Source organism: Triturus cristatus, chromosome 11 (assembly GCF_964204655.1).
Source record: "Triturus cristatus chromosome 11, aTriCri1.1, whole genome shotgun sequence".
Taxonomy (NCBI): Eukaryota; Metazoa; Chordata; class Amphibia; order Caudata; family Salamandridae; genus Triturus; species Triturus cristatus.
Genome location: NC_140594.1, coordinates 591,659,386 through 591,674,657, shown reverse-complemented (window position 1 = coordinate 591,674,657; position 15,272 = coordinate 591,659,386). Strand labels below are relative to the sequence as shown.

The window sequence follows — 15,272 nt, the reverse complement described above, 5'->3', positions numbered from 1 at the left end:
ACGGTTGGGCTGTGCTCATGACGGAGTGGTTCCGTCATGACTCCGCCCACGGCGCTAATCGCCCGCACAGGCGGGGAATTAGCGCCGCGTGGGCAGCGCGGCCGCCAATGGCCGCAGCATGACGGAACCACTCCGTCATGAGCACACGGCAACCGTGGCTCATGACGGCGTGGTTCCGTCATGAGCACGGAACGAGTTAAAGAGGAATTTCCTCTCTAAATTTGCCTTCTCTTTTTGAAACGCAAGAGCAGCAACATTGTCGTGGTGTCACCTGGGCTTTTAGTGTAAGCTTTCTCAATATTCTATACAAGCCATTGTTGCTGCTTATTTATCTTATGCAACTAACAACCACTGGCAAAGCCAATAGTCCTGACTTGTAGGTATGATGTCACGTGTTGTATCATATCTGGATGCAATGACAGAAACAGCAAAATACAAGTCGGGCGGCACACTATGCTAAACACAGATTTTTAACCTGCTGTTTTTAAGCCCCGCCCTTAATTACATTGGCCACGCCCCTTTGAGAGACCCCCCAGTTTTTTCATCCCACTTAAAGCCCTGCCCACCACATATATACATACATACAACATGACCATAATATTGACTCCCAAAATATCATTAAGGTAAGTGTAGATTTGATATCATTTGCACTGCTGTTACAATACTTTAGGAGTCAATTTAATGCCCTTGATATATCTGTTTGTTGATATGTCAACAGTGATATTGTAGCACAACAGCAACTGGATGTACTTGCTCCTAGCAAAGTAGAAAGTAGGTGGCTCCACAACAAAGGCTCCCAACCCATGGGTTAGAGGTTGAGGACCTACATCAATAGTGAATGGGAAGACACCACATTGATTGCATATTCCTAAAATGTATCCTCTATGTCATAAGCTTAATGCTCAAACCGGTGCTCTCTTCGGTGCACAGGTGGATTAGACTCTCTCTAGCAAATGGGTTAGAAGAAGAGATACTCATCCAAGGGCGTAGCAATGCCCCTGCTATGCCAGCTTGAGTGGGGGTGCCTGGGACAGATTAACTTGTATATGGCCTTTCTTAACGTTCGTATCTGGCTTGCAGGCCCTCTGAAAGCAGAAGTAAAGACCTATAAATGACAGTGGTACAACTGTGGGATGATGAAAGGGGTGGAAGAGTTTTTAAAAAAAGCTTAAAATGGTGACAGAATGGAAGAGAAATGTTTTGAATATAAAAGAAAAATAAAGGCAAATACAATGAAAAAGCTTGAAGGAAGGCGAGAAAAGTGCAAATAAGAACAAAAAGAAGAAAAGTTAAAAGGAAGTAGTATGGAATGCAGGCATAAATGAAGAATGGAAAAAAGGACAGAAAGGGAAAAAGAGTGGGAGGAGGGAGAAAAGAATGAAACTTGGAAAAAGGGGTGGCGGGAAGAAACAAATAAATAACAAGCATTGGCATAGCCAATAGGTCTCGCCTTTGGAACTTTATAAGAGTTTAGCCATGCAACAGTTGCATAACTAAATACTTATGAGGTCCCAAAAGCGAGACCTATTGGCTATGCAAAGCGGCCGCAAAATTGAAAGTGATCGCGATTGCGATCACAATCAAACATCAAAGCGGCCGTGCGGCCGCGAAAGTGAAAGTAATCGCGGTAAATCGCGGTGCGCGCGCCCGCGCACATGCACTGTAGCTCTAGGGTGGACTGGTAAGCTCTAGGGTGGGCTGGTAGCTGCTTTTGGAGCCCTCTCAATAAGTCTCGCCAGACCAGCGAATGCGCTGGGCCAGGCGAGACCTAAAAATGGGAGGAAAGAAAGAAAGGAAAGCTGAAAATAGAATTAAATATGAGAAAGAAGAAAGGAGAGACGGGTGGAATGTCGGTGGAAGGAAAGAAAATAAAGAATTAGCAAATGGAAGGAATTCAAGAAGAAAGAAGGATGAGAGAAGGGGCAAAGGAAGTACAGGAGATGATAAAAAGAAAGGAAGGAAAAAGAATGTAAGAATGGGACTAAGTAAAGAAAAGATTGAAAGCAGGAAGAACATTTTAAACATGAATTTAAAGAAGTACAGACAGCCCAAAAGACACCTGAAAAAGCAATGGACAGAACAAAAGAAAAATGGAAAAAATGAATGAGAGAAGTAAGAAAAGGGAGGAAATAAAGAAACATAAAGTATGAAAGAAAGATGGGGAGAAAAAAGGAAAGACCAAATCAAAGAAAGAAAGAACTCATTGCTGGTAATTAAAATGCATCATTCTGATTTTTTTTTCCTTCCGGAGCAACAATTCCCACTATCTCCTTAATAGAAAGGGTTGCAATTTCGCACTTTGATAGGACATTTCGTTCCTTGTGGCTGAAAGTGGGGGTATTTTATATTTTTGGCTACTCCCATTTATTAGGTCTCGCCTGACGAAAGCAGCGCATGCACTGTCCTCGCCATGGAGAGGACCTTTTGTAATCAATTCTCCCTGTGGGAACATGCACACATCTGCATGGACAAAGATGGCTGCTCTCGCCATCTGTCCAAAGCAGACAGCATGCGCGTGTCTGTATGGACTGTGGACAGTCCGACACTATTTTGTTCTAAATAGCACGTTCACCACGCTGCCGTGCTCACTCCGCCCCCCCGCCCCTCTCTACTGCAGCAGGACTCGCCGTGCGTGCGGCAAATCTATACTTCCGAAAATCACAGTTTAGCTATGCACGTGGTTCTCGGTCTCCCTTTAAAATATCCCCGATAGTGCGATTTAAGGTAAGAGCTCCTGTCTGAAACTGTCGGTGCTTTGCTAATCCACGCTGCCACGCTCACTCCCCCCGCCCCTCGCACTTTCACCAGGCTGCCACGCTCTAGTGAAGAACTTTACAACTCCATGGAACTCTAGATCAATAGTAACCCTGGTCCCTCTGGATTTTACCTGATTTCCCCGTGCAACTTACCACAAAAGTACTTTCAAGTGCCTGTCTTCGAAGCTGGATCCAGACATCCGCGTTGCAAGAAACAAAAGCGACTATTAAATGAAATCGAAACTTCCATAATGCTTAGCTTATGGATTCGATATGACTGCTTGCCAAGCTCAATGTTTAACGGTGTTTGTAAAGCTCAAAAGGCAGCATCAATCTCATAGCAAACTTGAACTACTGCAACACCTGCCACAAACCAGTTGTTTTTTTAAAGTTTTGATTTCGAACTGGATTAGCTGGGACTTTCCATTGAAATGTTTTGAATTAAACGATTGTTTTTCAGTGCCATGTCAAGGATTAGTTACCGGTAATTAATGGCTGAGATAAATTAAGGCGACACAATGCCACAGGTCCAACAGTGGGGTTTCACTCTCTTTATTACTACAGCAAACGAACCTCGACTGAACGAGTATTGTAATTTGCCTCAGCATCGTAGTGCTGCATGATTGTTTTTGGAATTTTGCGCACAAACGTTTCCCTGCGTTGCTCTTGAGGACGTAATCACGCTGATGAAAGTTTATTTAAAGTAAAACTATAGTACCAATTTCATTTCTTTAATTGATTTTAATAAATCACACCAAAAAGTAGTTAATTCGGAAGGGCGTGTACAGCACCGCTATCCTGCATGCCCCATAGCGAGTTTCTGAGTTTTATTTTAATGCCTCAGCACACACAACAATCACACGTGTGCACTGCTGGTGCCCTGTGGCACTCAGAATGAGACTCAGGGCTTGGATCTGTGGTGGAGTGTCCCACTTTTCTGAGACTGGTAGTGCTGGTAGCAGATTTTATGGGCAGGACAAGCCTTCCTACACAACTTGTCTGTAAGTTTCCCTGAGAGTTCACTGTAATTTGGTCCTTTAAGCCATCTAGACCGGACATGGGAGACAGTCTTGTGTGGGGTTACTCCCTGTGCAGTAGGACATGCAGGGAGCGAGTGTACCAGAGTGTGACTGTGGCAGCCCAGGATCACTTTGATTTCATGAACCAAAACCTCTCCTTTTCTGTGCCTTTATTCTGGGAATCTCTACCGTGAGTTTCCTAACTCCGTATCACCATTCTGACACATTGTGGCTGGACCAGTTGAGAAGAATAGGCAAAATTCAGGAAATGCCACAAATCATTCTCAGCATTGACCTTCTCGAATTCACACATTTCTAGCCAACTTGGCATAAGTACGGAGCTGAAACTATCAACTGATGTGCTGAGATTTCTCGAAGAGAATCCGGGGTCCCGCATCAGTAGCGCTGAAGAAACTCTTAGGTGCTCCATGATTGAGCTCACTGACTGACAATTCCACTGTGGAAGACCCAAGACCAGGAACCTGGACATTCTGCAGCGTGCCAGGAGGCGCAGGCTTGGGCCTGCCATGAGGATAAGAGCAGACAAGCCGAGGAGGTGATGGCAATGCTCTTGTACTAAGGAGACCACAAGAGAAGAAATGTGAGGAGATGAGGTGGGAAGAGCAGAACGCGCAACCTGATGCCACACAGGGAAGGACAGTCACTGCAGGTCTTATGTGAGGCCTTGGACACTGTGGCCCCTGTGGTGTGTGCAGAAGCTGACTTTTGGCATTCCATGATCTCTGTGCAACAAGAAAAAATACATGTGACTGCATGGTGCCTGAGGAACTGCAACTGTGTTTCAGGGGTCATATCAACAGATACCAAAGCACATAGAAAGAATTGGCAGTACATACAATTCTGTTGTGTGACCATCACGGCCCAGGGTGGGTCCTTCATTTGTGTTTGGACTAGAGGAAGAACCCCCAGTCAGGACCTACTAGTTTCTGTTACCGCCATTGCATGTACACTGCCCTGCACCCAATGCCAGAGTGCACTACTTGGCACCAGACGTGAGGCTACCCCACTTGGCTTTTCAAAATCTAGGTATTTCCACCTTCCTAAGAGAGGCAAACCTCAGCTGTCTATTGGGACTATGCCAGTGGAAGGCCCTTCTCAGGTGCAACGGGCCCTGGCGATGGAGGGCAGTGGGAACTACACAGAGGCCTTTGAGGTCACACGCTCCCTGACTGGCAACCAATGAAGGGACCAAATGCACTTTCTCACCGACAGACGTTTTGAAATGCCTAGGACTAGTCGAGCAGCTGTATTCTAAATATTCTAAAGTCTATTTAGGGGGGCTTTATTGATATTTAAGTACAGAGCATTGGAATATTCAAGATGTAACAAGCGCAATCACCACTGCAACTATGAGCTTGGCTGGAATAAGAGGAAATAACTTTTTTAAAGTTTTGATGATGAAGAAACAGAAGCTCACAGTCCTCTTGGTCTGAATATCAAAGGAAAGTGTCAAAAATCACCCCTACATTTTTTGCCTCAGTGACAGGAAGAGGTAGGGGACCACAAAACTCTGGACACCACATTTCAGAGCATGAGTACAAGCATCTAGAGCCCTTTTAACTAAAGGAGATAATGCTTGCTATCAAGAGACAAACAAGCATTGGCATAGCCAAAAGGACTCGCCTTTGGGACCTTATAAGTATTTAGTTATACAGCACAATATCCTTGGTGCAACAACATCAACTGTTGCATGGCTAAACACTTATAAGGTACCAAAGGCGAGACCTATTGGCTATGCCAATGCTTGTTCATTAATGGGCTGAAGTGAATAATTTCAAAGCTGAAGATCTGGGATCAATCTCACTTTCCCGCTTTACTAAATTGTGTTATCCTAGACAAATACTTTATTCCACAAGCCTCCTTTTTCTTTATCATCACATATGAGTGCACCTTCAAATAAGTGTGTTTGGGATGTGTACTGTATAAAAATCTCTTGTGTTTGATTTAGTAGGCTTTAATGTTGTTCCATTTATAAGAGTGTAGGGCATATATAGGGAACAGTTGACAACTGTCTTCCCTCTTTATTCACCAATGGCATTGTCGTAATGGGTTGATCGAGTGGGGAGGCGTGGGAATTTTTCTAACTTCATGTTTAAAACGTATCAATTTTAATAAATACCTCTCAGTGCAGTGATATAATCTGATGTACCAAAGTGAATGGAGTCTATGTGTAAAATACTCTTTTTGAATTTTGAAGAGAAGTTGCAGATTCAGGACACCAGTTGTCCTATTTTAACATGATGTTGCACGGTTTACATTCCAAATGCGTTCATGGCTCGGCTCCTGTACGGGTTCTCAGAGCCCGACCTTTGGCTCTGATCTCCCTCTTAATGTCTTGGCTCGGCACCTCTCCGTACTTCTCAGGGGTGCCCCCCTCACTTTTCGACATGCTCCTGCGGTCAGGCGAAGCATTGTAAGCACATGCCTGTCGCGTGGCAACATCCTTTTACCCATTACGCACATGCATATCGTCAGCTGCGCCTTCGCGCCAAAAGCTCTCTGTGGGCACCTATGTTGGGACTCGCTTGCCAGAGGCTTATCGCAAGCGGATTAACCAGAGGACCACCCTTCACGAAAGGCGTCCTCGCCTTCGAATATGGTGAGCTCGGTTCTCAATGAGGCTTGTGGACGCTGTTATGTCGTGGGCCCTAGGCCCACATGATGTTCAATGACTGACACAGACACCGTGGCTACCGTTAGTTAACTGGCCACGAGCACGTGCACTCGGGCCCCTTTATTAGCCGGGTCACCTGACTGGTGACGTCCGTGTTGGATGGGTGAGGGGGTGTGTGTGGGCCAGCCCTCGGGGGAGTGGCTGGCAGAAAACACTAGACTGTGTCCAGCAGGACACAACATTCCTCCCAAATTTTAATAAAACGAAAAACAACAAACAAAAGTCCAACCTATGGGAAGGAATGAGAAAAACAACTAAAATAATGGAAGTCCCACAGTTCAGAGATGTAGTTCGCAGGACACCGGTGGACAGGTGCAGCTGGGAGCACCCGGACGTCTTTGCACATGTCCATACTTTAACCAGGTATATCTGGGGATGAACACGATGCTGCTGAAATCCGGACCTTTCAGCTTCGCCTCAGTTGAGGGATGGTCCACCTACGTGATGTTCATCGGTCCAGCGTACTCTTGCTGTGAGGCAATCAGTGTCTTATTGTTCAAACAAGGGTGCATCAGGAGCGTATAGATGAGTCCACTGTAACACACCAGACGATTGCGTCGCTTGATCCTTTGACGACAGTCTTGGCCTTCTGTGACCTGTTGAGATTCTCGGTTGGATGGCCTGGGTACTTCCTGGAATCCATTGGTGGGGCACAGTACAGACCATCTCTCATGCTCTGGGAGGCCCCTTGGATGAGTTGCCCCGGGACTGCATATGGGCTCTGACTCTGGAGCCACTGCCTCGTCACTCGTGCAAACTTCAGGGGTGGATGTGTGTTGGATGGCCTGGGTACTTCCTGGAATCCATTGGTGGGGCACAGTACAGACCATCTCTCATGCTCTGGGAGGCCCCTTGGATGAGTTGCCCCGGGACTGCATATGGGCTCTGACTCTGGAGCCACTGCCTCGTCACTCGTGCAAACTTCAGGGGTGGATGTGTCCTGGCCAGAAACATGCTCTCGCTACCAGGATCAGGACATGCGCTGGTTCAACAGATGGTCACTGTATTTTCGGATCGTCGCTGGTTCTGGCAAATGGTGTGGGACTCCAGTTATTGGTCTTGACGCGCCAAGGATGGCAGTGATGCACATGACAGATGATGGAGTGGCTGCCATAAGACGACTTGCACCACATCTGGTGATAGCTGGCAGTGAATAGGGATGACTGTCGAATCTTTGCAGTCATGATACTCGCCGGACACTAGGTGCAGCTCTTCTGATTTGGCATTTGTGTAAGTAGAACAGGGATTCCCTTTTCTTTAAGCAGCCGGCGACAGGTGGATGACGGTCGCTATGAAGAATGATGTCACCCCACCCCAGTGGCTGTCGTATCTTAGAAGGTGCACTCAGGTGATCTTGCGAGTACTTGTTCTAGTCCCCTTTTGTTGATTCCCACTGTTCACTTGTTGTCGTCCGTTTTCCTGGAATAGGACTTTCACTGTCCTATATCTCGCCACTCCTTATCTTCTCTAGAATGTGTCAACAGACCACGTAATGCAGGTCGCTTCTTGCTGCAGTGGCATCTTGCTGCAATGACATCGTGTTGCAGTGGCATCGTGTTGCAGTAGCGTCATGCTGCAATGGCATCGTGTTGCAGTAGCATCATGCTGCAAAGGCATCGTGTTGCAGTAGCATCATGCTGCAAAGGCATCGTGTTGCAGTAGCATCGTGCTGCAATGGCATCGTGTTGCAGTGCAAGTCGCTTCTACACCTGTGCTTCTCAGGTGCGTCAGCCATTTCAGGAACGGCAGTGGAGGTAGGTGAGTTTTGATGGATCCGTTGTGTAAGACCTTCCATACCCTTCCTCTCCTTGACAGAGTATTCCAGCTGTACTTTCGGATCGCTTGGGAGGTATGTATCTCCCTTCTCTTGCGTCAGTAGTGGTGACGTGCCACTCGGAGTGCTGGACTCTCCTCCCGCCTGCACCGGACTGTTGCACACCACAGTCTTAAGGCAGTATTGGGGGCACTCCCTGAATAATCTCTGGCTCACTGCTGGGCGACGTTGGTGCAGGTGGGGTGATTACGATCTCTCTTCCTCCTGCTTTCGGGCCACACAGGGCCCCTCTCCCTTCTGGGAATTCCCTTGGTGCTTTACAGATGGCGGGTAATCGCCCTTCCGTCTCCTCTTTTCCTTGCCTCTGCTCTGGCAGCAGTGGCGCTGTAATATATCAGCCAGGTTCTCTTTACTGCGATGGGACTATTCACCGCAAGTTGGCGTGCAAATGCTCGCATTTCTCATTAGAGCTTGTCACTGTTGTGTGGCTTCTTCTCTCGGTTCACTACACTTTCAGCTCTCCAGGGTAGGTAATTCTCTGACTGAAGACATTGGTAGTGGCATCAGGGTGGCTCTGTGTGCATGGCAGCAGGGTGTCTCTCTCTCCTGGTCGGGGGTCTCTCTCTCTCCACCGGCCTGGGGGTCTCTTCTCTCTCCACCAGCCTGGGGGGTCTCTTCTTCTCTCTCCACCGGCCTGGGGGGTCTCTCACTCTCTCCACCGGCCTGGGGGGGTCTCTCACTCTCTCCACCAGCCTGGGGGATCTCTTCTTCTCTCTCCACCAGCCTGGGGGGTCTCTTCTTCTCTCTCCACCAGCCTGGGGGGTCTCTTCTTCTCTCTCCACCGGCCTGGGGGGTCTCTCACTCTCTCCACCGGCCTGGGGGGTCTCTCACTCTCTCCACCGGCCTGGGGGGTCTCTCACTCTCTCCACCGGCCTGGGGGTCTCTTCTTCTCTCCACCGGCCTGGGGGGTCTCTCACTCTCTCCACCGGCCTGGGGGGTCTCTCACTCTGCATCAGTTTCTTTTTTGTCAACCTGACATGCAGTCCATGGGGCAGGTGGCACCATTCTGATCCATCTATTGCTGTGATGTCTTGACCATTGCTTAGTTCCTCCCACTCTGTCCTCTCCTTATGGTTGGCTGGGGTGAGTACAGTGGGTGTGGGCGCTTTTCGTTTTAGGTGCAGTGTTGTGTTACTTCATGCACTCACTGTGTGGCTGCGTACGTGCTTGGCGCTGTGTTTCTGTGCTCCTGGCGCCTAACTGCGCCTTATCTCTTCAGCCTTAGAGCTGTGTAGTTTCTTGGCACCACTTTGGCATGGCGGCTTTCCTGCACAATCACTTTATGCCCTTGTCAGCCCTCACTGTGTTCCTGGTGCAACAACCAGTTCTGTGCTGCTGCTGGCACTGGTTGTGTCCTCTAACGTATTATGATTGTTATATGTTTTATTTGTTTTTCACACATGGATGACATTCTTCCCTGGCACTTAGTGCATGCTGCAGAAATTGGTTCCCTTTTCTTGTATGCTTTCAATGTGATTTTTTTTTTTTAGCCGCGGTAGCGCAAAACGGCCACTAGATGGCGCTACCGGGCAAATTCTGGCTGACTGCGGTCGTTTTCCTTCGTTCTGGAACCCCGCTCAGTTCCGTTATGCTGCCGTTTGTTCTGTACTCCCGGGCTTCGATGGGGCACAGGAGTGGAGGGCAGGCACCTCGTGGTGGGTGCTGCCTTCTCTACAGCCCCGATGCCCACCAATCTGCAGACACACCTGGACGTCCCTGGGCCTCTGCGAACGGCACCAGCAGTCCTCGTGGCTCCACGGCCACTCTATGCCGCGGTAAGATTTCTCTAAATTTCTTTTTATTCTTTCTGCACACATTTGAATGGGCCTTCCATCTCGGGTTAGTCCCACGCCCAGCAGCCCTCGTGTGCTTCGGCACTTTTAATTGACGGCCGCCTGGTCAGAGTTTGCATTTACGGTGCTCTGATCGCCTGGTGGGGGGAACACGGTCTCTTCCTTACTCCACCCCACCGCCGCAGCCTCGCAGTTCACACGCTGCGCGGGGGGGGGGTGCGGGAGTTTGGCGCAGCTGCCGGTATGGGGCATTGTTTGTCTCCTTCGAGGGGTGACATAGCAGGCTACCGCTTCGCTTCAATGCCCCCGATGTCCCGCAGCCAGGGCTCACCTTACACCCGCGGAATTGCAGGCGGATCAAATGCAGGATGTGCCCCCGCTCCGCTCGATTGCACTGCGGCCAGCCTTCCTCTCTGCAGTTCTCGCTGGACACGGCTGTGCACCGGTGTTTGTCAGGTCAGCAACGGGCGGCTGCCGCTTCCTTTGCGGGGCTCCATAAAAACCCAGCACGTGTCGCCATCTCGGGCTCACCTTGTCCCGATCGCCGGACAGGCTCACTTCTTCTTCGGGGCACGTCTCAGCAGTCCGGTCTCGCCCGTGCTCATTCTGTGTTCATGGGGCTTTACCTCACACCGGCGGTAGGAGCTGCAGGCTCGTCATGTGCAGGGGGGTCAGCAGGCTCGTCATGCACGGGGTGGGCTCCCACCACCTCAACTTCACCGTGGGGCCCTTCACACGCCCCTCGGACGCTTCGATGATTTAATCACCTGCTTCAGGGTCTGCCCTCTCCAAGGGCGATGCACATTCCCCCTTCTCCCCCGGGAACAGGGCGGCTGCACACGCGGGATAGACCCCCTCGTCGCCAAATGTTATGTCGTGGGCCCTAGGCCCACATGATGTTCAATGACTGACACAGACACCGTGGCTACCGTTAGTTAACTGGCCACGAGCACGTGCACTCGGGCCCCTTTATTAGCCGGGTCACCTGACTGGTGACGTCCGTGTTGGATGGGTGAGGGGGTGTGTGTGGGCCAGCCCTCGGGGGAGTGGCTGGCAGAAAACACTAGACTGTGTCCAGCAGGACACAACAGACGCAACAACCCGATTGTGCAGTTCTCAAGGGAAGAGAATTTAAAACCATCTTCGTCCCGGCTTCCACCGGAGCGGCGCGAAAGCTGTAAGCAACCAGCTGTGAGGCCGTTTAAGAAGAGAAATGCGCCTCTGTGGTGAGCGGGAAAGCCCATCGCACTCCCGCCGCGTGCCTCCGAAGGGAGAGCAATGGCTTTTTAATGAGGTTAATGAAGAGAAAGGGGGGCCACAGGCCTTCGGCGAACGGTTCATTTTCTCGGAGTTCACTGTGCCACTGACTATCCAGCAAGAGCGGGGAAAAAAGTCCCAGCCTGGATATATAGGAGTTTTCGCTGCAGCCTGAGACCTGGGTCTGTCCAATCACGTGCCACTCACCCTTAGAATGCTATAACAGCCTCAGGAGGAGTCATTCACAGACCCGGACTGGGAAGTCGTCCACTCAGGTACTGCCAGATGAGCCAGCGAGAAAGAGTCAGTGTGTGGGACAGTTGTGTTGTGTTCCCATGAGCCCAGCAGTGTTAAACCAACGTATATTATAAAGTCTCTTCATCACCGCAAGGTCGGAAGTACACCGCCATATCAGCTAAAAGCTGACAGGTGTTTATTTTTTTTTATCTCTCTGTGCCTCAAAGAATTGGCACACACTCTTGCTTCCATATGATTCTAAACAAAAACCCCAGCTACTACTAGAGACTTCACAAGTCTTTTTTTCTCATCTGCTTCCTACCGCCTCCTCCCCCACCCCACTGGTGACTGTCCCCTAACAGAGACTCGTGCGCTGTAGCAGTGCTGCCGCTCTCACCTTGTGGGGTGTGGTGCCATAGAGGCTTGACCGCACAATCCAGTGCAGCAGCTGAGGGGAGCCTCCTTTAGCGAGAAGAAAACTCAAATTGTCTAATGTGATAACATGAGGTAGGAATCCTGTTTTTGTCATTTGTATTCCAGGACTAGTATTTTTGCCTTTACCATTTTTGAGTATACGAGTATGAAAATGGGTGAAACAGAATAACATGTTTACATTTGGTCACCTAAGCAGGAATATGTCACAGCATTGGTTACCTTAGATTTGGGTTTCCCACACAGGACCTAGTTCTTGTGTAAGAGCAATTTAAGGTCCAGGGACCTTACTAATGATGGGGTGCCTTTGGGTTTTACGAGGCAGGTAATTACAATTTAAATTCAAAAAGTGCTCTCACCTCTGATGCAGCCCCATTCTTTGGCAAGACTGTACGGACCCCTCGACCCCTCGTACTGCAGCGTGCTCATGGCTCCTCCAATCAGCACAGTGCCCCGTCGTGGCAGAGCAGCTGATTGGTTCTGTTGAGCACTTGGGACAAGCCAGACTTAGGAGTTGGCACACTCATTGGTCATGGCTCCTCAAATCAGCCCACCCTTCCATTATGCCACCGCAGCATGCGATTGGTTTCATTTGGCCAGTGGGTGGGCCCATGTTTGCTGTTAGCGCAACCTAGATACATGTTGCACAGTTTCATCTTCACAGAAGTGGATGCCAGATGGGTTCATACGATGTCTGAGCCACTTTTGAGGTATGGACCTGCACTGGTCTGGCAAGAGGATTTGTTGAAAAATCACTTGCCTGCATCAGTGAGAAATGCCACAGATATGATGAGGAGGAACACTCCTGAGGGGTGAAGGTGCCAGGGGCACTTCTAGACTCTAACTTCAAGAGTGACTAACAGGTCAACCAATGGAAGCGGGGCTAACACTTCAAACAACGGGGTAAAGCTCTCATTAGAGCCAATTCAAGAACTTAGTGATAAATTGTGCATTTTAAGCATATTGGTCAAGCCCAATACGAACACAACCAACATGTTTTACTGGATTTGACAGTGTTTATAGGCTGCTGACAGAGATGTTTAAAAAGGAGAATGAGTGATTTAACAACTAAAAAGCAATTTGTACAATTTTCAATACAACGCATTATAGAACCAGTTTTCCCAAAGTTATTTCAAGACAACACTGTTTTTTGACAGTTCTCCAAAAAGCCCTTCTGTGAAGTAACATGAAGTATTTTTGAATCCATCTTCAGAAAGACACTCCTGTTTGACTGTTGACCAAAGGCACGTTTTCAGTCTGCTCAGTGGGATGTTTGCTCAAGGCTGCACACATTTATTTCTCAGAATATCGAGCTTAATAGGTTAAAGCACCTGCTATGGGGTGTGACTGGCAAGTCTTGGGTTTGATTCTTAATGCATATTGCATTACTTTTGAGACCAACTTAGTGCCAAGCAATTGGGCATATTACAGCTTGGAAATCACTCTGGAAAGAATCTACACTATTCTAAATCAAATTAAAATAACAGTTGTTAGCCCCTTACATTGAACAGTTATCATACGAAATGACTAAGGGCCTTATGTAGGTAAATTACATTTACCACTTCATAAATACCGAATGTTACCGATTTGGTATTTATGAATCGGTAAATGTAATGTAGGTAAAAAAATACCGAATCGGTAAGTGTCGGTATTTTAGAGTCGGTATTTACCGATTCGGTAATGGCAACCTGTATCTCATTGATTCCTATGGGCCAGGAGGCCCATAGGAATCAATGGGAAGCCAGTTACCATTACCGAATCGGTAAATACCGAATCAGTAATGGGGGGAGCTCAATCAAGGGTGGCAGGGTGTCACATTGACACCCTGTTGCACCCCTGATTTCTGCATGTGTGCACATGTGGCACATATACATGCCCTGAGGGCATGTGTGTCTGCCACATTGCACACATCTAAGGGCTAAGAAATGCATTTACTGAGTCATTTGTCATTTACCACCAACTTACAGTTGGTGGTAAATAACGAATCCCCACACCCACCACACACTCCCCCTACATCTCATTTCTGTATTCGGTATTTACCGAATCGGTAAAATTACCGATTCGGTAATTTTACCGATTCGGTAAATTACCGAATACAGAAATGAGCCCCCTACATGTCAACAGCCTAAATACTGGTCGGTAACGGTATAATTACCGAAAATCGGCCGTTACCGACCGGTATTAGGCTACGTACATATGGCCCCAAGCTACTTCAATACGGGAAGCCACCAGGTCTAAAGAACAGGCAAAAAGGTAGTTGCCTAGAAATACATTTGCAATGAATGGAGTTCTAGTATGCAATGTTCTTTTAAGAACCACAACACAGAATGTGTCGCAGAAGGGTAATGCAGCATTTGTTACAGATTTCTCCAAAATGTCCTTGAGAAGAATGACCATAAACCCATTATGGCTGTTTCTAAATGCCAATACTAATTATAGAAATTAACCAAGAGTTATCTGGCCTGTGGAGACAGGGGCAACCCTGGACGGCACACAAGAGAGATATCAGGCTGACAACATGGTTACCAGTTTGTCATTGTAACAAAGGGTACAAGTAGTTCACAAAGTGTTGTTTTCATTGTGCAACGCTTTTGCATTGGTTACCTATTATACACAATATCAAAATTAAGCTTCCTTTCACAAACCCAGGCTTTGTTTCAATCAAGCACTCAATCAAGCATCATTTGTACAGTGCGGCTTATCAACCCGGTGGGTATCTAGGCGCTGAGGTCCTGAGGGTCTTAATCAAAGAGCCAGGTCTTTAGTCCATTTCCGATGTCAGCGACTAAAGGAGAGGTTTGAAGGTGGCAGGAGGTTGTTCCATGAACGGGCAGCAAGGTAGGAGAAGGAATGCCCACCACTGCAGCTCCGACAGATGAGGGGGATGTGTGCAAGGAAGAAGGCGGCAGAGTGGAGTTGTCTGGCGGGTTGGTGGAAGGTCAGGCTGCGGTTGATGTTGGTGGGTCCGTAGTTGTGGAAGGCTTTGTAGGCGTTGGCTAGCAGCTTGAACTGGCATGTCTTCTGGACAGGGAGCCAGTGGAGACTTCTGAGGTGGGGGGTGATGCTGGTCTATTTGGGAAGGTTAAGGATGAGTCTGGCTGTGGTGTTCTGCATAGTCTGGAGTCGTTTGAGGAGTAGGGTGGTGATTCCGACATAGGGTGCATTTCCATAGTCAAGTTGGCTGGAGACGAGGGCTTGACTGACAGTTTTCCTGGGGATGACGGGATCCATCTGAAGATCTTTCGGAGC

General features: G+C 48.4%; 1 long non-coding RNA gene across 1 annotated transcript in view; it reads left to right on the top strand.

The window, feature by feature from the left end:
* The first annotated feature begins 11,523 nt into the window (after nucleotides 1-11,523).
* Nucleotides 11,524-15,272, top strand: part of LOC146785142 (uncharacterized) — a 63,737-nt gene continuing 59,988 nt past the window's right edge. Inside the window, exon 1 of the long non-coding RNA XR_014970589.1 lies at nucleotides 11,524-11,629. This is a non-coding gene — a long non-coding RNA (uncharacterized LOC146785142). The remainder of the gene's footprint in view (nucleotides 11,630-15,272) is intronic.